The sequence below is a fragment of the Erpetoichthys calabaricus genome, chromosome 11, assembly GCF_900747795.2.
Source record: "Erpetoichthys calabaricus chromosome 11, fErpCal1.3, whole genome shotgun sequence".
Lineage (NCBI taxonomy): Eukaryota > Metazoa > Chordata > Cladistia > Polypteriformes > Polypteridae > Erpetoichthys > Erpetoichthys calabaricus.
In genome coordinates, this window is record NC_041404.2 from 47,599,113 (window position 1) to 47,618,936 (window position 19,824).

General features: G+C 45.1%; 1 long non-coding RNA gene across 1 annotated transcript in view; it reads right to left on the reverse strand.

Moving 5' to 3' along the window:
- Positions 1–19,536, reverse strand: part of LOC114660394 (uncharacterized) — a 45,639-nt gene extending 26,103 nt beyond the window's left edge. The window contains exon 1 of the long non-coding RNA XR_003717709.2: positions 19,231–19,536. This is a non-coding gene — a long non-coding RNA (uncharacterized LOC114660394). The remainder of the gene's footprint in view (positions 1–19,230) is intronic.
- Positions 19,537–19,824: the final 288 nt, after the last annotated feature.

Here is a 19,824-nt window from a genome sequence, read left to right on the forward strand (position 1 = left end):
CGACTCTGTTTGTGGCGTGAGTGCAGAAAGGGCTTCTTTCTCATCACCCTGCCATACAGATGTTCTTTGTGCAAATTGTGCTGAATTGTAGAACGATGTACAGATACACCATCTGCAGCAAGATGTTCTTGCAGGTCTTTGGAGGTGATCTGTGGGTTCTCTGTAGCCATTCTCACAATCCTGCTCATATGCCGCTCCTGTATTTTTCTTGGCCTACCAGACCTGCTGGGTTTAACAGAAACTGTGCCTGTGGCCTTCCATTCCTTACATTTGAAACTGACAGTTTAAACCTCTGAGATGGCTTTTTGTAGCCTTCCCCTAAACCAGGAGACTCAACAATCTTTGTTTTCAGATCTTTGGAGAGTTGCTTTGAGGATCCCATGCTGTCACTCTTCAGAGGAGAGTCAAAGGGAAGGAAGCACAACTTGTAATTGACCACCTTAAATCCCTTTATATCTCATGATTGGACACACCTGTCTATGAAGTTCAAGGCTTAACAAGCTCATCCAACCAATTTGGTGTTGTAAGTAATCAGCATTGAGCAGTGACAGGCATTCAAATCAGCACAATGACAAGGGGACCCACATTTGTGCACAGCCAGTTTTTCACATTTGATTTAATTTCATATGACTAGATACTGCTTCACTAAAAATCTTTGTTCGGAAAACACCCCAATACTCAGATGTTCCTAAGAAATGAACGACATACCACTGTTATCTTTATTGTTGAAAGGAGAGTCAATTATTATGTAGGCTGAGAGGGGTTCCCAAACTTTTTCATATGACTGTATATAAATGTCTACGCATGGAAGTGTGTGTGTGTCTGTCCAGACCGGAAGTGCGAGGCTACAGCAATGAAGCTCAAAGAGCTGGCAAGGCAGCCCCAAGTTAACGAGTCAGAAGAAGAAAGAAGAACGAGGCTACAGCATGAAGCTGAAAGAAAACGACTCCATCGCCAAAGTGAAACCGCCGAGGAAAGACAAACTCGCTTTACCGCTGATACACAAGCGAGGTGAGCACATCGAGCTGATAGACAAGGTGGGCGAGCACGTCCGCAAAATGAGACCGCCAACTCTGCATTTAAATTTTAATTTATGACGATTTCAATAGTTTCCATGTATCCTGGATTTTTACAGCACGGGCTTACACAACTATGTAGCATGATTGTGAAGAAATAACTTTGACTTGACAAATAACCACCCTTATCCTTTCATTTCCAGGACATTTGCACCTTCTTGAACCAGTGGCCGGGGGGTTGGGCGGGTGTTGAGTTATTCCAAGATTCTCAGCTGTTCAGGACCACTCAGCCCTGATGCCAGCCCCAGGCTTTCCTCCTGCAGGGTGAGGTGGGTGCTCATGTTCTTTCGTCATTGGCCACCGGTGCCCATTCCACCCCTGACCTTTCACCTTTGCCACCTGAATTTCTTCCTTCAGGTTGGCCAAAACTTGCTTTTTAACAGGTCTCTGCTAAGAGCTTATCAGTGCTAGTCCTGACCTTTGATAAGTACAGCAACGGCTTTATAAAGTACAGTAAGACCTCGACTATCTGTCACACCGTCAGTCAGTCACGGCCCACCTATCCCTGTCCTACTACCGCACTGGGATACGCTGCACGCACTGCTGCACATTAGAACGTCTCTCCGTTGTGTTAGCGCATAGTGTTCATCGCCAGCACCATGAGTCATACCGCATTCTGAAATCACAGCGTCCATTGTGTACCTTCAGTTTTAATAGCATTTCATAGCGTAGTAGAATTAATGAACTACACGTTGTTATGGCTGATAAATGTATGTGTGTAGTGTTGGAATTGTCACATTTAACTGAAATTAAACATTTACAAAACGGCAAAAGAGCTTCAATTTATGGAGTAGGAAGAACAACAGGGAACGACATAAGGCGTCATGCCGACAAAATTGAAAAACGTGTCGAAAACGGAAACCACAGAAGGTAACATTATTCTGTATTAATGTTAATGTTCTTCTGTATTGTAGTATTCCTTTTAAATTCTCTTATGTTTGGCAATATAGTGTGACGTACAAGCAGCTTGTGATGCGCTGTGCAGGAGCAGAAAGGGCAGAATGATTGCTATGAGTGATGGGATTGTGGGAGGGGCTTGTGCTCTGGGGGTGGTCACGCCTCTTAGGAGATGAGTGACAGGAGAATAAGGAAGACAATAAGCAGGAGTGTGGGCGGTGGAGAGGAAGACGCAACGTGAGTGGCAGGAGATAAACCGACTGGCAGGTAAAGCTTTCTTTTATTGTTTTGGAGGTTTGCTCCGTAACCCAGATAACAGAGTATATGACAAGGCACTGTTTGATTCCACCCGAGGGGGGTAAACGTTAACATTATACAAAGTTATTGTCTGTTTATACCTGTATTGTTATCAATCTTTAATTTAATATTGTTTTTTGTATCAGTATGCTGCTGCTGGAGTATGAATTTCCCCTTGGGATTAATAAAGTATATCTATCTATTATATAGTGCCTTATCTATCTATCTATTATATAGTGCCTTTCACAGATAGATAGATAGATAGATAGATAGATAGATAGATAGATAGATAGATAGATAGATAGATAGATAGATAAGGCATTATATAATATCTATCTATCTATCTATTATATAGTGACTTTCACATCTATCTATCTATCTTTGTTACGGAACACAGAGTTGTATTTGTTCACTGTGCCAGTCATTACAATTGTAAGGGACGCCCAAAATATACAATACAATACAGTTTATTTTTGTATAGCCCAAAATCACACAAGAAGTGCTGCAATGGGCTTTAATAGGCCCTGCCTCTTGACAGCCCCCCAGCCCTGACTCTCTAAGAAAACAAGGAAAAACTCCCAAAAAAACCCTTGTAGTGCAAACATGGAAAAAACCTTGGGAAAGGCAGTTCAAAGAGAGACCCCTTTCCAGGTAGGTTGGGCGTGAAGTGGGTGTCAAAAAGAAGGGGGGGTCAATACGACACAATACACAGAACAAAACAAAACCTCAATACAATTTAACAGTAGATGACATCCCATAATATGATTTGGATTTACGGATATGGAATATGGAAGGATGGGGGAACGGGCAGCTGCTTTAAAGCACTGCCACCCCCGAGACACTAGATGGCAGTGTTCCTAGAGTACAGTGGTGCCCCGGATTCCTGCAGGGCACCATGGGACTTGGAGTTCTGTATCTCAACCCTGTTGGGTGCCGTGGATGCCACCAGGGGGCGTAATGGAAGGATGATGGGAGACAAGGTCCTCACCCAACCCAATATTATAAAAAGGGCTGGAGAGCCGGAGTTGAGAGGCAGAGGACAGAGCTTACTGGGAGGAGTGGAGGAGAGAGAAAAAGAAATCATTGTGGAGTTTGTGGTGCTTTATTGCCCGTTTGCCTGTGGCTGGGGTGACTGGAGAGCACAGTGAAGAATATAAAAGAAAGAAAGAAATCCTTGGTGCTTTTAACTCGTGATGTCAGTGTCTGTGGGGTTAGAGGAGCGACAGTGCCCTCTAGTGTTCACACAATATTATATGAAGTCATTCATTTTGTTAATATATTAGTTTTTGTAAATAAATACAACCTAATCTACTGTATATCATTTTTAAGGTAGCTGTTCTATTATCTGTCTTTTCTCTTATCCGTCATGCCCTCAGTCAATCATCAATTATTAATCAATTATCAGTCACAGCCCGACAGACAATCAAGCTTTTACCGTATTTGTTTTTTTTTCTTTTTGTTTTATAATTGTATTGTAATCACACAACATTCCATACAAATAGATCAATTTTTTCAAAAATAGGATTGAAAACAAATCAACCCCCACCCCTTTTTTTTCTTTCTTCTAAGCAGACATTTTACCATAACACTCACAACAGTAAGGTTTCTGCCGCCAAGCCAGGCTCGGGCCCTGCCTGTGTGCACATTAAATGTTCTCATTTTCTGTGTCTCTTATTTTTTTCCTGATGCTGTCCCCCCATCTTCCGACATGTTTGAATTAGTGACCCCCAAATTAGCTGAAGCGGACTAAAACCCAGCTAAGATTCACACCATCCATAGGATGGTGATTTCTTTTTTTTGTTCAGTGGGGACCCCAAGAAGGTACCCAGCGTTGGCCCGACTCACACACACTGCCTCACGGAGACAAAAAAGCAACCAGTAATAAAACAGAAATGGACGAGTGTATTAAACAATAATAACGATACAAACTACAACGATCCCACCCTCCAGTACCCTTTACGGCAATTACACAATAAACACAAATTCAACAATAACAAACGACTAACAAACACCACACACGATGAAGTCCATGAAAAACGGCAACTGTTGGAATGAAATGATGGAGGTAGACAGTCGAGAGATCAGCTCACTGTGTGTGAATGTAAAGGTCTGCCCTACCGGTATTTCCTGATGAGATGATGACGTGTGATGGGATCAGGAGAGCGCTTTTCTTCAAAAGTCGACACAGAATCCAAATCAGTCCTCACACAGCAGGTAGACAGAAGACAGTCCATACACACGAAACAGGATGACGATCCGGGACATGACAAGAATCCGAAGGCGGGAAAGGGAAGTCAAACAGACAGTGGCCTCCTTTTAAATCTCGCGGCGGCCTCCTTGTCCCCAGCAGCCCCTGCACCCTCACCAGACGAGCAATCAGAGCCACTGCAGGGACTGCTGGGAGTTGAAGTGTTTGCTCCCCAGTAGCACCAATACAATGCTCTGTGATGTCACTTTGTGTCTCGTCAGGTTTTGCGTCTGACTGGCTCTGCTGCCCTGTTCCCATGCTCTTTCTAAAGAAGTGCATGTGACTCAGGAGTGGCCCCCAAATTTACCCCCATATTCAGTTGGGATGAATAAAGACTGGAGTCAGAAAATGGATGAGGGTGAAGTGTTTAACCCACAGCCCCCTAAACTGAACAGTAAAGTTTAGAAACAGCAACTGCAGTAATGCCGACGTAAAAATAAAACATAAAAGATGACATTTGCCTTCTGATGAGAACAAAAAACTGACAAGAAAATGAGGCCGTCAGTGGGGTGTGCAATTAAATCCCTCATTTATCAGCCGCCGAGCGTGGGCTGACCGTCACTTTCCAGCAAGCTTCATGCCGAGTGCTCGTAACAAACATAACTCCGAGGTCAACGCCGGAAGACAGAAGCGCTGACGTCAGGCAGCTCTACTCACTGATCACGCCAGTGAGGACTCCACTGTACAATAATGACCCTCTCAGAAAATAACAATGGTACAGCTTCCTCTGCGCCGAACAGCTAGGTGGCACTACGCCTATTAAATACATAGGGACACATAGCAGTGACAGTGTGGGCATTCTGCAGAGGTGAGACAGATATGGCAACAGTGGTACATGCCAAGGACAAGACAGCCCATCTCTTAATATCTTCTTGTCCTTGGTCCAATGACAGTATGACATGACAAGTCAATGGCAAAGCACCAGCTGACAAGGACAAAGAAAGGGAGCGAATAAAGCTGATGCCATGTTTTCTTGGTGTGGCAGCCACAGACTGATGCAGAAGTGGTCCGCAATAGAAAGGATAATTTGCCCATCGCAACCTTTGACTTTACTTTAACATCCTAATGGTGCTGACACATCTGCGTGGGAACCAATCAAGTACAAACTCACTCAATAAAACGGATGAGTGTCTATGAATGCTAGGTCTCTGTCATTCCAACAGATGGCACACCACAAACATTAATTTGTGAATTCCATACCAAATGGCATATAACAGAGATGTGTACAATTGTATTTGTCATTCCAACAGATGGCGCATCACAAATATTTGTAGTAATGCATCTCCCAGCATTCCCTACTGGTTCCCAAATGGGTGCCGATACAGAGGGCTGCTGCCATCTCTCGTTCTGGGGGAATAAAAAGTCCCCAGCAATATCTTCCACTTTACCGGTGGGCTTGCACATTGAAATGTGTGTATATTGTCTTTTACAATCACAGCCGAATTACTGGAAAGAAAAGTGCAGTTCTAAGTAAAACAACAAAGAGAATGACAGACTGCTCGAGAAGCGCCACGCCCACTAATATGTAAATGCACAACGGAGCACCACGCCCCTTTATTGTCACCACCGCGATACACAGCCAGTCATTACGCTCTCTCAGTGATCTTTAACGGCAAGCAAGATACTTACAAATTAACAATGATACCCACTGGACACAAAGTCACGTCTTCTTTTGATTAAAGCAGTGTGATTCAAGAGTTCTTTGCGTGTAAAGCTTCAAGAGTTAAGTTTCAAAATGTTTTGTTTTTTTCTTTCCTTAATTGTCCTTTATTTGCATTTTATATATTTTGTTAATTTTTTGAAAATACTGTAATTTTTTTATGTTAATAATTTTGCTTTGCGCCCTTTCCCGCACCACACCATAACACATATAGCTGTGTGTGGGGAAGTCTGATGCGTACAAACCTTATATGATCTCGCTTATGTCCGTCTGTGATCGATATATAAACAACGGTGGCCACAACTACTGTATTCCTCCACAACAATAGCAAGGAATTCGCGTTCCTGGCAGAGTTTTGGTCTTCAAGTCTTCAGTGTGACCCAGGAACGTGCGGTCAGGGGAGGCAGGTGAGGGTCATCATGAAAAGTAAAAAAACTAATAATCTTATATATAATTTGCCAGTCTCCTCACTCACTCACTCACTCACGTCTGTCCGAAGCCGAATGCGCAGTCGCCTTCTGCGCATGTCGCCTTCTGTGCATGTCCGAAGGTGCAATCGCCTTCTGCGCAGCTGCCCAAAAAACCTTACGAGACCGACATTGCGGCAGGCGGCGGATTTACGGCCGTGAAAATTCAAAGAGAAAGGCGACTTCGACCAACATCGCGGCAGGGTCCGTCCGAAGCCGAATGCGCAGTCGCCTTCTGCGCAACTGCCCGAAAAACCTTACGAGAAAAACACCACGGCAGGCGGTGGATTTACGGCCACGAAAATTCAAAAAGAAAGGCGATTTCGACCAACATCGCGGCAGGCGGTGGATTTACGGGCGCAAAAATTCAAAGAGAAAGGCGACTTCAATTAAAACTCTAGAGGCCAGAAAGGCGATTTCGACTACAGCTCCAGGCCTAATTAGCATTCATTTAATACACCTATATCAGGCTTGTTGTGCTTATACTTACTACTATTGCACTCGTGCCCGTTTCATCTTACGCTATCGAAATGGGCTGTCTAGTGATAACATAAAATAAACGTGTCCACCGGTCTGTGCTATAAATTTGTTTTCTGTACAATTCCAATAATTTTGATCATTTTTATAGTCAAAAATCGCTGAATTGGTGTATTTCCTGTTCAAATACACGGGAGAAACGTGAGGTGCGGCAGCGACGAGCCTCACCTCACCTCGGACTGCGCTCTCCTCACACATGGGGCTGATGCACTGGTGCGTGCCTGCTGCTGTCTCTCTCTGGGTCGCCAAAATAAAGTTTGTAGACACGTTTATTATACACCCTGACTCTCCACAGTCGTGCTGATATCTTTAATGAATGTGTCTGACATATTTAGTATTGCTGATTGTGCAGTGAGAAGGCACAAGGTGAGGCAGACAGTACCGTGCCGCCCTGAAGGGGGCGTATGTGAGCCCAACAGGTGCTCGTTGCTGCTGTTCTTCTACGCAGAGGTGCCAATAAGTTAGCGATATCAGAAAGTCAAGTGTACTGCAGCGGGCCGTTTATTTTTATTTTTTTGTTCCGACTGACTGCCAAAATGAAAGATTAAGATTTTTAAAACGAAAGGGAAATAAGGAGGACTTTTACAAGATTGAGTCGGAGATTTTCGTGGAGACAGATAGGCGCATGGACTTAATTTACAAATAAAGATAAGACCATAAACGGTTTTCAGTTTTATAAAAAAAAAATGGGATCAGGCTAAGAAAAAAATTATATTTAAAAACTAAATTTTGACCTTAAATAAAATATTCATCTGTTTTTCTTGTTATCCTTTTGTTGAACCGTCTGTATTAAAACTGATTAAAGCATCAGAATGAAAAGCTTTTAAAAACAACTAAATATTTCAATTAAGGTTAAATTTGAAATCTGTTTTTTGTACACCACTCAGTACTTTCATTTGTATTGAATGAATGTAAATTGTGGAATTGCAAATTTAGAACACATGGAGGGTGAGGAGCAAATGCGCTCTCTTTGCTCGCTCTCGTTCTTTCTTATCCAAAGATGTGCCTTACTTACCTATGAGTGTGTAAAGAATGCTGATGAGATATGAAACACAACCTCGTTTTGGCTTTACACGAAGTCGCGTGGTCATGACAAACGTGTGCCCGGGCCCAGAACAATAAGAACAGTATGAGTGCAGGTCAATGGGGCAGTAGGTGGTGGGGGTGGTGGTGATGGTACAGAACAAACGCACCTAGTGGGAGTAACCCCCCCCCATCCCACCCCCATTAAACTTCATAGCTTGGGGTCTGTGCTGCCATGCGGAGTGAATCGCTGGAGCTTCTTTCTAAATGATGTCCAATCAGTTCGGTTTTGCCACAGGTGGACTCCGATCAAGTTCTAGAAACATCTCAAGGAGAACTAAAACAGACCTGAGCCCAGTGTGGAGAGTCGCAACAAAGGGTACGAACACTTCTATGAATGAAAGATTACAATTTTTTTTGATTTTTAATAAATGTGCAAACCTTTCTGAAAATACCTTTTGGGTGATTGGCTGTGGACTGACGGGCAAAAACGGCAAACGCATCCATTTAAAATGAAACGTACAACACAGTAGAGTGGGCAGGAAGTGAAGGGGGTCTCAGTAATCTGTGGCTACGCTGCACATGTCTACGGCACTCTGTAGGTTGTATTCTGTGCCTTCTTGCTGGTTGCTTTTGTTAGTCTTCTGTCATTGTCACCGTTCTGAAGGGATGAGCACATTAAGAATCTGATTGTGCTGCCCAACATACACACCTCAGGGAAATTAAAGGAACGCTTACATCACAACAGAATGAAATATTCAAGGGGAAAATCTTTTACGGAGTTATCTCTATATATTTAAAATCAAAGGTCTGTCTCCGCTTTTCACGAGAGAATGACTTAACGGATTCAGATCGTGTTTTTTTCTATAATTTTCTTGAACATTCCGGTTGATTTTCTGACCTCTCTCATCGCACTAAGAATCATAGTTCGCTTACGGTACAGATTTATTTGTGCGAATCTGACAGACACGCAGTGGACTGAGGGGAGGGGGGAGTGAGCGGGACCTTCCTCACTGACACGCCAGCCTCCTCACACCGTACCTCTGCTTAGCTAGTGAACAAGAGAACAACTTTACGGATTTAGATCGGGTGTTTTTCTAGAATTTGCTTGAACATTTCGGTTGATTTTGTGACTTCTCTCATCGTGCAAAGAATCATAGTTCACTTGCAGGAGTGATACAGTGCATCCGGAAAGTATTCACAGTGCATCACTTTTTCCACATTTTGTTATCTTACAGCCTTATTCCAAAATGGATTAAATTCATTTTTTTCCTCAGAATTCTACACACAACACCCCATAATGACAACGTGAAAAAAGTTTACTTGAGGTTTTTGCAAATTTATTAAAAATAAAAAAACTGAGAAATCCCATGTACATAAGTATTCACAGCCTTTGCTCAATACTTTGTCGATGCACCTTGGGCAGCAATTACAGCCTCAAGTCTTTTTGAATATGATGCCACAAGCTTGGCACACCTATCCTTGGCCAGTTTCGCCCATTCCTCTTTGCAGCACCTCTCAAGCTCCATCAGTTTGGATGGGAAGCGTCGGTGCACAGCCATTTTGAGATCTCTCCAGAGATGTTCAATCGGATTCAAGTCTGGGCTCTGGCTGGGCCACTCAAGGACATTCACAGAGTTGTCCTGAAGCCACTCCTTTGATATCTTGGCTGTGTGCTTAGGGTTGTTGTCCTGCTGAAAGATGAACCGTCGCCCCAGTCTGAGGTCAACAGCACTCTGGAGCAGGTTTTCATCCAGGATGTCTCTGTACATTGCTGCAGTCATCTTTCCCTTTATCCTGACTAGTCTCCCAGTTCCTGCCACTGAAAAACATCCCTACAGCATGATGCTGCCACCACCATGCTTCACTGTAGGGATGGTGCCAGGTTTGCTCCAAACGTGACACCTGGCATTCACACCAAAAGAGTTCAATCTTTGTCTCATCAGACCAGAGAATTTTCTTTCTCATGGTCTGAGAGTCCTTCAGGTGCCTTTTGGCAAACTCCAGGCGGGCTGCCATGTGCCTTTTACTAAGGAGTGGCTTCCGTCTGGCCACTCTACCATACAGGCCTGATTGGTGGATTGCTGCAGAGATGGTTGTCCTTCTGGAAGGTTCTCCTCTCTCCATAGAGGACCTCTGGAGCTCTGACAGATTGACCATCGGGTTCTTGGTCACCTCCCTGACTAAGGCCCTTCTCCCCCGATCACTCAGTTTAGATGGTCGGCCAGCTCTAGGAAGAGTCCTGGTGGTTTCGAACTTCATCCACTTACGGATGATGGAGGCCACTGTGCTCATTGGGACCTTCAAAGCAGCAGAAATTTTTTCTGTAACCTTCCCCAGATTTGTGCCTCGAGACAATCCTGTCTCGGAGGTCTACAGACAATTCCTTTGACTTCATGCTTGGTTTGTGCTCTGACATGAACTGTCAACTGTGGGACCTTCTATAGACAGGTGTGTGCCTTTCCAAATCATGTCCAGTCAACTGAATTTACCACAGGTGGACTCCAATGAAGCTGCAGAAACATCTCAAGGATGATCAGGGGAGACAGGATGCACCTGAGCTCAATTTCGAGCTTCACGGCAAAGGCTGGGAATACTTATGTACATGTGCTTTCTCAATTTTTTTATTTTTAATAAATTTGCAAAAATCTCAAGTAAACTTTTTTCACGTTGTCATTATGGGGTGTTGTGTGTAGAATTCTGAGGAAAAAAAATTAATTTAATCCATTTTGGAATAAGGCTGTAACATAACAAAAGGTGGAAAAAGTGATGCGCTGTGAATACTTTCCGGATGCACTGTATATTCGTGCTAATCCGAGAGACAGAGGCTGTGGGCCAAGGGGAGTGGGCGGTGCCCTCCTCAGTGACGCGCCAGCCTCTGTTCCAGTCGCTGCACCTGTCGCCACCTGTTGGAGTGTAACTTGCCTCCTCTTAGCTAGTGATACCTGTTTGTTTATTGATTTTTAAAGTTTGTCCTGTTTCACTGCTATGTGGGCGGAGCCACAGGGGACAGCTAGTAAAATATAAATAAATAAATGAATAATAAAATGATGTCACAATGATCAATGAAAACCAAAATCACCAACCCATTGAGGCGTGTATTCAACATCACACCGAAAATCAAAGTCAAAAACTGAAATCACAGGCTGGTCCAACTTGTGTGAATTTCATCACAGCAATACATAACGTGACTCAGTAGTGTGTATGGCCCCCACAAGCCAGTATGCACTCCCAACAACATCTGGCCATGCTCCTCATGAGATGGTGGATGATGTCCAGGATGATCTCCTCCCAGGCCTGGATCAGGGCATCAGTGAGTTCTTGGACAGTTGGCGGCGCTATTTGGTGGCGTAGGATGCACTGATACATAATGTTCCTGAGGTTCTGAATTGGATTCAGGTCTGGGGAATGTGTGTGCCAGTCAATGGCATCAATGTCTTCATCATCTGCATACACACCCTGGTCACATGAAGTCAGGCACTGCCCTGCACCAGGAGGAACCCAGGGCCCACTGCACCAGCATAAGGTCTGACATTGGCTCTGAGGATTTCATCCCAGTACCTAAGAGCAGTCAGAGTAATGTTGCCTAGCATGTGGAGGTCTGCGCGACCCTCCAAGGATATGCCTCCCCAGACCATCACTGACCCACCACCAAACCAGTCATGCTGGATGATGTCGCATGCTGCATAACGTTCACCACAATGTCTCCAGACTCTGTCACACGTGCTCAGGGTGAAGCTGGTCCTATCAGTGACGAGAATGGGACACCAAGAGCAGAGCTTCCAATTGTCTATTCTCTGGTGAATGCCAGTCAAGGTGAATGGTGATGGTCTGTGAGCACAGATCCCACTAGGGGACGTCAGCCCACCCTCATGGAGTCCGTTTGTGACAGAAACATGCACACCAGTAGCCAGCAGCAGGTCATTCTGTAGGGCTGTGGCAGTCAGGGCCATCTTAAGAGGATTATAGGCCCCCCGGGCAAAGTAGTGCACTGGTGCCCCTACCTACACACCCATTCAGCAAGTAATAGCGTACATAGATTGGCATGGGGCCCAGCGTGCCTATACGTTAAGATGGCCCTGCTGGCAGTGCTCCTCCTCTTCCTCCTCACACAAAGGAGCAGATGCCAGTGCTGCTGCTGAGCTGATGCCCTTCTATGGCCACGTCCAGCTCTCCTCGTGTCTCCTGGTATCTCCTTCATGCTCCTTCTTCTGATGGCACATACAGGTGTGCCATCCTAGACAGGCTACCAGTCGTGACGAGGACACGAGCAAAACACACAAATTGAGAAGAATCAGTCAGGAAGGATAAGGAGAGAGTGACTGTCTGTGGGCACCGGTACCTATTTGGGTGGGTGTCACCTGTTGTCACTGTCACTTGCACCAAAGCAATCCAAACTGGACAGACGGATACCCTTGGAGCTTCACTGCCTTGGCATTGGCCTGTGCTGATTACGTGTCCCCTTTTCTAAATTCCAGGAAAGGGGACATGTGGGCTGGCCGGCTGACTCCATTCTCTTAAACTCAGAAACTTCTCATCAGGGAGCTTCAGAGCTTAATGGGGCAGTTGAGAATATGGGGGGTCCATTCAGAATGGATATATGCAGACCACAGAAGATTAAGGGTCTGATTTTCATCATTAGTGGAGTTCAATGGGCCCCGACTGAAGAAAGCAGGCTTTGTTCTTCCTCATGTTTGAAGCCCACCCGCTCCATGGCCGTTGTCCCCTGATGAGCACGACTTTAGCACTTGTGCCGTCTCCGTTATCCAACACCTCCCACCCGTCCCCTCTACTCTCCTCTCCTCCAGAGAGTGGTGGCCACGCAGAATCTCAACGTGGGGGGCCATCGCTGCGGAGGACACAACAGCAGAAGCAGCAGGAGATTTGGAGTTCAAGTGTGACAAACACGCTAAGGTGGTCTCAACGTTTTAGCTTGTGATTTTTTTTTTTTTATCATAAATCTGTAAATACCACAGGTGGGTGAATGAAACACCAGCAAGTGGTCTTCTCTCACCCACCCACACAGAAAGAGCAGTCGTCTGAGCCACTTGGGCCAAAGGAGACCCCCGTCACTTTCTCAAAGGTGTAATCAGCCCACTCTGTAAAAACATTTCACCCACGTTGGGATGTGATGTCCACAGGAGGGTCTTCTCTCTCAGTGGCCATTTTTAAGACTGGCGTCCAGTAGCTGCGAGACGGGAGCAGACACATCACAGAGCCCACTCACACACACGGACCGACAATGCATCTGTTCATCATTGTAAACGTCTTCACATTTATCTCTGTGACGTGGTCCTGATGAAAGGAGCTATATACTGCTAATGTGGAAAGGTGATTGCATTGCAGGTCACAATAAAGTGTACATTCAAAAAAGGGTTCACTGATTGGATGTCATAATTCTTTACATTTATATAGCACTTTTCATAGTGAGTGGGGGGGGGGCACTTGAAGGACCACCAATGTGTAATATCCACCTGGATGATGCGACGGCAGCCATTTTTGCGCCAGTGTGCTCACCACACCTCAGCTGTTAGGTGGTGAAGGGGTGAGAGTGTTAGAGATGGGGGATGATGAGGGTGGGCATTTCAGCCTGGACGTCGGATGGCATACACACCACTCTTTACAAAGGATGCCCAGAAATCTTTTATGACCACCGAGAGTCAGGTTTTACATCTCATCTGAAGGACGGCGCCAATTTTACAGCGCAGCATCCCCGTCACTACACTGGGGGCATTGGGGTCTACACACAGACCACAGAGTGAGCCCCCCCCAGCCGGGCTCACCAACACCTCTTCCAGCAGCAACCCCAAGCTTTTCTTAGGTGGTCTCCCATTAGCATTTCTGAAGCGCAGGTGGGATTCTTCACGGATGAGACGACGGGACCCCACAGCGAGGGGACATTATTTTGCTTTAGTGACTGGGGTCTTACCTCGGATGACCTCAAAAGTTTGCAAGACTGGCATTAGCGCCTATGATTTTTTTTTTTGTTCTTTATTTCGCCTTATACAATTTCTTGTATTAGGAATTTGTTAGTTTTCGCATACCCCTTGGGGTCAGAGCGCAGGGTCAGCCATTGTACAGCACCCCTGGAGCAATTACAGGTTAAGGGTCTTGCTCAAGGGCCCAGCAGAGTAGGATCTCTTTTGGTAGTGACGGGGATTCGAACCGGCAACCTTCGGGATACCAGCGCAGATCCTTAGCCTCAGAGCCACCACTCCACCCTATAATTGTGTTTCATAAAAACACACACTTTTTGAAATGGCTTCCTAATTTTGTGTTATGCTTTAAAACAAATACAAGCAGCAAATATAACTTGGTGAACAGGCGTCAGGCAGAGTGGCGCGGTGGTTAAGGCTTTGGACTGCAAACCGCGAGGCTGTGGGTTCAAATCCCACCAATGACACCACCCTGGGCAAGTCACCTGACCTGCCTGTGTTCTGATTGGAGAATCCAAACGAAATGTCATAAATGTGGCGAGGCGCCCCGAAATAACAGCGTCAGCCAAATAAATAAATGAAAAGACAAGAGCAAAACAAACACCTGTCTTAAGACTCCAGGGAAAATATTATTGTGGAATAATAATATATATATAATATAATAATATAAAGCATCTGCACCTCAATTAATTACAACTCCACTGATTCATTTCTTTTCCTTTTTTTTGTTTAACTATGTTAGCCGGCGTTACCGCCACAGCCACTTAAATGACACAAAGAAGTCCGATTATTATTTCAACGGGCTGCCTTTACTCACTTTAGCTTATTCTTACTCAGAATGAACACTTTTAAAATCTTCAAAATGGTGTTTTATCTTCCTTAAACACAACTGCATTAAGTCGATTTAATGTGAGTTTTACTAACTCGTGACAATCTCTCATTTGCATAAAAGTGGGACGTGCTGCCTGAAGCCCCGCCCCCTTTTGGCGCTAACACATTCCAAGGGCGCGCAAAAAGAAAGTTAAAAGACTTTTAGAAAATTGATTGTGGATTTTGAGTGTTTGTGGAAGATGAGGTACTGGACGGCCTGACAAAGGAAAACACAAGTGTTTTGACGGATTCATAACATACCCAATTTTAATAATGTCTGTATCTGAAACCTCCATCCATCCATCCATTATCCAACCTGCTATATCCTAACTACAGGGTCTGCTGGAGCCAATCCCAGCCAACACAGGGCGCAAGGCAGGAAATAAACCCTGGGCAGGGCGCCAGCCCACCGCAGGGCACACACACACACACACACACACCAAGCACACACTAGGGCCAATATGGAGTCACAAATGCACCTAACCTGCATGTCTGTGGACTGTGGGAGGAAACCGGAGTATCGGGAGGAAGTATCTGAAACAACATTAGAGAAATTCTACGTGACCGTCCTCTGTAGCATGTGCTTGTGTTAAGGTACGTTTAATGGACGTGTACAATCGAGTACTTCCATTTAATACGAGACATCAAATTGTTTCCGTCAAATTAAACATACAGTATCTCACAAAAGTGAGTACAGCCCTCACATTTTTGTAAATATTTTATGATATCTTTTCATGGGACAACACTGAAGATGTGACACTTTGACACAATGTAAAGTATACAGCTTGTATAAGAGTGTAAATTTGCTGTCCCCTCAAAATAACTCAACACACAGCCATTAATGTCTAAACCGCTGGAAACAGAAGTGAGTACACCCCTAAGTGACAAATGTCCAAATTGTGCCCAATTAGCCATTTTCCCTCCCCGGTGTCATGTGACTCGTTCGTGTTACAAGGTCTCAGGTGTGTTGAATTTGGTGTTATCGCTCTCACACTGGTCACTGGAAGTTCAACATGGCACCGATCTCTCGGAGGATGTGAAAAAGAGAATTGTTGCTCTACTTAAAGATGGCCACCATGCTGCAGCTCAGTTTCATCTTCTTAGAGCCGAGGCCAAGACCATACAGCGGTTTAATAGGACAGGTTCCACTCAGAACAGGCCTCGACATAGTCGACCAAAGAAGTTGAGTGCCACGTGCTCAGTGTCATATCTTTTGAAAAATCGACATACGACTGCTGCCAGAATTGCTATAGAGGTTGAAATGGGGGTCAGCCCGTCAGTGCTCAGACCATACGCCCGCCACATCAAATTGGTCTGCATGGCTGTCGTCCCAAAAGGAAGCCTCTTCTAAAGATGATGCACAACAAAGACAAGCAGACTAAGGACATGGATTACTGGAACCATGTCCTCTGGTCCGATGAGACCAAGATAAATTGATTTGGTTCAGATGGTGTCAAGTGTGTGTGGCAGCAACCAGGTGAGGAGTACAAAGACAAGTGTGTCTTGCCTACAGTCAAGCATGGTGGTGGGAGTGTCATGGTTTGGGGCTGCCCGAGTGTTGCCGGCACTGGGGAGCTACTGTTCATTGAGGGAACCATGAATGCCAACATGTACTGTGACATTCGGAAACTGAACATGATAACAACCCCAAACACACCTTCAAGACCACCACTGCCTTGCTGAAGAAACTGAGGGTAAAGGTGCTGGACTGGCCAAGCATGTCTCCAGACCTAAACCCTATTGAGCATCTGTGGGGAAGGTGGAGGAGCACAAAGGTCTCCAACATCCACCAGCTCCGTGATGTGGTCATGGAGGAGTGGAAGAGGATTCCAGTGGCAACCTGTGAAGCTCAAGTGAACTCCATGCCCAAGAGAGTTAAGGCAGTGCTGGAAAATAATGGTGGCCACACAAAATGGTGACACTTTGGGTACAATTTGGACATTTGTCACTTAGGGGTGTACTCAACTTTTGTTGTCAGCGGTTTAGACATTCATGGCTGTGTGTTGAGTTATTTTGAGGGGTCAGCAAACTTACACTCTTGTACAAGCTGGACACGGACTACTTGACATTGTGTCAAAGTGTCACATCTTCAGTGTTGTCCCATAAAAAGATATCATAAAATATTTACAAAAATGTGAGGGCTGTACTCACTTTATTGAGATACTGTAATTGTCAAAATAGTGCTACTTTTAGTACACAAGTACTGAAAATGATTTATGATTTTTTTTTTTATACATATCGTCTACCCCACATCAGACCAGCATACTTTTTCTTTGTACATTTCAATTACTATATAAAAATTACACAGAAAAGTTCAATCAACGGTACAAAAGTAAAGAAACCATATTTAATAGACAACATATTCGTTCAGTCTCACGTGGTTCAATCGATTGCTTATATTGAAAGTAAATACACCGAGTAAACACGACATGATGAAGCAGGATTTACTTAATTTATTTAGATGGAATAACTTGACGTAAATTAAATTCAAAGATTTTTTTCTTCTTTTGAGCAGTTGACTTCACGACTCCGCTATAAGGATGTCGCTAAGCCCCAAGCTGTGAACCTATGACGTCTCTGTAACATCATCATCGTCTCACTGTTAATAATAATAATAATAATTCATTACATTTATATAGCGCTTTTCTCAGTACTCAAACTGCTATCCACACAGGGATGAACCGGGAAGCGAACCCACAAACTTCCCCAGTCTCCTTACTGTAAAGCAGCAGCACCAGCACTTATTACACAGCACAGTGCGTTGCGTTGTGCCCCAAAATGGGTTCGAATCTCATTCCCAGATAGGGTTTGAACGCACCGACCACCCCCGCTCTGCCTGGTTTTTCCGCCTAAACCCCTCCTGATTCCTCCTGTCCCCCGTGATTGTCCCACCCTGCACACCGTGGCCTCATTTCCATGCAGCAGTTTCCCAGTTCCAGTTCTTGCCCATTAATATCCTCGTGCTTTCTAATTGCCATTAACTGGACGGCCTGATCGTGAATAGTAAACGCCCTGATCTCACTGAAGCTCTTTTTTGGGGGGGGGGGGGGGATGTTGTATCTAATAAAGTCACAAGGCTTATGTATTCACATCTTTTAATTTCGCGTAATTACTAAACCAAAAGACTGATTGTATTCGAAATGAATCGTGACGGGTTGGGAGAGTTTTGGAAGGGTGTCCATTATTTTTTTTTTAATTTCCGAACATCGGAACACGGTTTATGATGGCGTGTTAGCAGATGCCCCCCCCCGTTCACGTATCTCTCAGCACGGACAGCTTTACCCGCAGCTGTGCTGTATTGTCTGATAAGAACGACAAGATGTAAGTCAAGCCTGGTCACACATCTTTCTGTCAATATGAGGTATATGCCCGCTGGCTGGCTGGCGGTCCGATACCCTCCCCAACTCGCTGCGTGACTGTGAAGGCTCCTTCTTTGTCTAACACGTTGCGTTTAAGAGGGGGGGGGGGGCACATTTATTTCGAGACGTGCGCAGCGCTGAACCCGGAGCCTCGGCTCCATTTTATCCTCTTACGACAAACCCCCCAGCCCTGAACCCCCCAAATCCCGTCCTTTGAGGTCCCGCAAGCGCAAATTCGTTTCTGATTGCTTTCGGAGCAGCAACTGGTGTGGCCGTGAAATAAAGAGGGACGCGTTTATTCCATTTGTAACCGCCACGCTGAAGGACTTGTTAGTTAGTTTTTGATCTTTCATCAGATAACGCCAGCACCCATTAGGGCCGTTCGAGAGTGTAATGGTCATTCTTTATTAGAACTTTAACTATAACTAATAAGTAATGGCGATGGGGAGTGGGAAGTGCCAATGGCGGATGCATCGGGGGCAGTAACAAGCACTGGATGGGACGACAATCAATCGCCCAACACAAGAACTTTCTCAGTGACGGGCGAGGCTGCCATGTTAATGGTAGTTTAAGAAGAGTGGGGCGAGCCTAGCAGCTGCGCCGCCGTGCTGCCGTGGAATTTCCTTTTTAATTTCGTATTGATCAGCGTGATACTCAAATAATCCCTGCGCGTGGTATTTCGGCCTTTTCAATTTCATCTATTACAAGTGCCTTATTTAACATTACATACAGTATGCATATACATACATATATATTGATAAGAAATTCATTAAATAACGGCAATAAGATAAGACTTCGTTTAGCTTCCCTGCTGTCATTTTCTTTTGTTCAGCTTTTCATTAAAGCGCTGACACTCCTACCTTTTCTTGTGCGGCTCCCCAGTTTTGCACCGATTTTCATGGTGCGGCGGCTCAGTTCCAGTGTCCTCCCGGGCGCGCCGGTTAGAATTCCAGTGGCGTCCGTCTCCACGTCTCTCCGGTTTTTGTGGCAGAGCCTGCGGAGGTCAGCTGGTACGCGGGACTCCAATCAGAAGGCGCAGGTCGCCAATTCCATTCGTCGGTTTAGTCAGGTCTGGGCGCTTCTCTTAGAGCCCTGATGTGACAAGCGCTCGGAGAGAGGGGGGCTGCGGCGGCCCCCTTGTTAGTGAAGCTCAATTTGAGCAGAATAATGATGGCTGTGCAAAGGGGGGTTTGGGGGTGCAGGTGAAAAGCTTCCGCGTGCCCCAAACAGATAGATACTTTATTAATCCCAATGGGAAATCCGCGTCATTTCATTTATGAGGTAAAAAGAAGCTCCCATCTCGGGTCGATGGGTGATCCATTATTAATATTTTATACTTACACGTCACTGGCTTTTGCTTTAAGGCGGACAAGTGGCTGATACAGGAGATAACTGACAAGTCACAATGCCGGCAACCACTTCTAAACAGAGAGCAGGCGTCAATGGCTGGCGAT